The following is a 2,780-nucleotide window of genomic DNA, read 5'->3' on the forward strand; positions in this document are numbered from 1 at the left end:
AAGGCCCAAACTTATAGGCCCAAATTCAGGGTGTTACAGTCTAAGCTGGGTTTGGGAGATTACACTGTGAGTGCAACAACAAATGAATCTAAAATATGTTAAAAGCATGGTAGACTTATTAGTGTAAAAGATTTCACTCCTCTAAAGAGAAAAGGAAATAAAATATTTTCAAGTTGACACTCTAGAATAGTCAGAAGTAATATCAATAAACAACCTCATATTTCTAGACAAACAACCCTTAAAGTGGTTTCGATACTGAAAGATCTTGAGATCTCATTAGAAGCTAGAAAATTTTAAGAAAGAAATGATGTAATTGTTGATAATATTTGCATATGCAATTGCTTCTAATATTGTCAATGACAATGAGCCTAACCTTTGAACTATTAGAGAATGTCGACATAGAAATAATTGGCCAAAATGGAAAGAGATAATAAATGCAGAGATCGACTTATTAGCTAAATACAAAGTATTTGGATGAATAGTTTAGACACCTGAAGATGCTAAATTTGTTGGGTATAAATGGGTTTTTGTACATACAAGAAATGAGTCTAATGAAATTGTGAGATGCAAGGCACAACTTATAGTACAAAGTTTTCACAATGGCCTGGTATAATTATGAAGATACATACTCTCCTGTTATGGATGCAATTAGTTTCAGATTTTTAAATAGTTTGATAGTCTTTGAAGGACTTGACATACGTTTAATGGACATTGTGACAACTTTCTTGTATGGATTATTAGGTAATGACATCTACATGAAAGTTTCTAGAGTATTTACTATTCTTGAAGAATATAACTCAAAACCTTGACAAATGTACTCTGTTAAACTACAATGATCCCTGTATGGATTAAAACAATTTGGTCGTATGTGAATATTTACTGAAAAAGGGCAATGAAAATAATGTTGTTTGTCCTTGTGTTTTTATTAAAAGAATGAATTCTAGGTATGCTATAGTTGCAGTTTATGTTGATGACTTGAACATAGTAGAGACTCCAGAAGATATCTCTATAACTATTAACTATCTAAAGAAGGAATTTGAAATGAAGGATCTTAAGAAGGAAAAAAAATGGTCTTTGATTTCAAGTTAAACATTTAAAAATTGATATTCTTATTCATCAATTAACTTATATAGAAAGCTTTTTAAATAATTTAATATGGATAAATCTTATCCTTTGGGTGTTGGATTTGGTGCCCTAAGTGTAGTATTTTCATCAATGTACACTTGTATTTTTTGCTATTAGATTGGTTAATAAAATTATTCATGAATTACATTAATACTTTTTATAATGACTTCATATGGGTTTTGCATGCAAAGCAAAATGGAAACAAATGTTGCTCATTGGTTTTCTAATGTTTAACTAATACTAAGCAATATTACGTGGTCAATCGTAATACAGAATGATAGCTTATATTAGGATACAAACCTAAGCATGTCCTTAGTCTAATTAGAAATGAGAAAACCTATTGAAAGACTAATATGTCATCTATCGAGTCCAATTAAGAAGGTGCTTTGTCTTGGGCATCAAAGTAGATGACTCCCAAATGATAGAGACATAGATGTGGCTGACTGGACTAACTATACATCAGACTGGACCCAAGAAAAATAGATCGTGAATCCATTTATGGATTTATTCACTTGTGATGTTCATAGTGTGGCACACATAAATCCTGAATGGATGACAAAATATGTATGTGTGACTCGTACACTTCGATGTAAGTAAAAGCTTGAATTCAAATAGATAAGGAATCAAAATCTGGTGCATTGGATGTATGACTTTTGCAATATAAATGATATCATCTCATTGGCACTACATGGTTGATGAAAAGTAAAGATGACCATAAGTCATTTGTCTTTATGATGATTGACTTGATTACTATTTGATAGTAATTGACTTTTCATGAAGGAACATGTAATGGTTACCATAAGATAAAATAGGGTCATATTGTGAGAACAAATATTATCCCAGATAGATTAAGGATATCATATAATGGTAACACTGTAATAGCCCATTTTACAGTGAAATCGGAACAGTGGTTTCGGGACCACAAATTCTATCCGAAAATAAGGTTTATTTTAATTTCATTATATGGTTCGTATTATAATGGGCATGTCGAGTGAAAATGTTGATTCAAAAATTTTATCGATTAAGTGTTTAATTACGAGAATGACTAAATAGCATAAAATGTGAAAGTTGAATTCTAGTATCTATAAGGTCAAATAGCTATGGAATTCAAAACTAGAGGTCCTTATATGGTAATTACACCATTAAAGAAAAGTATGTGAATTCTTGGTGACTCATCCATGGAAATATAGAAAAAGGGCAAGGACTAAATTGAAAATTGCAAAATACTTAATTAATTAAAAGATGAAAAGAAATATCATCTTATTTTTGTCATCTTCAACCTAAAAACACATAAAAACCCTAGGAGAGAGAGAGGAGACTTTCAAGGTTTAATTGGGTACGTTTTCTTGTCCCATTTTTAGAAATATTGATATTTTTGAAGCTGAGATATCTTAATCTCTCTATTTGAGGGATTAATTTGAAAAGTTATCAAATTATAGAAAATGTGTCAAGGATGTATATGCTAAAAATTAGAAATTTATGGTAGAAAATGAAAGGTTTTTAATAGATAAACAACTTTTACAAAGTGATTTTTGATGAAAACATGATTTAGGGACTAAAATGTAAACTTGTGAAGTTGAAGAAAAATTCTAAAATTTTATGAATACATGTGCTGAAAAATTTGTAATGGGATTTTGGTTAGGCTTGGAATAGGG

The sequence above is a fragment of the Gossypium hirsutum genome, chromosome A09, assembly GCF_007990345.1.
Source record: "Gossypium hirsutum isolate 1008001.06 chromosome A09, Gossypium_hirsutum_v2.1, whole genome shotgun sequence".
Taxonomy (NCBI): domain Eukaryota; kingdom Viridiplantae; phylum Streptophyta; class Magnoliopsida; order Malvales; family Malvaceae; genus Gossypium; species Gossypium hirsutum.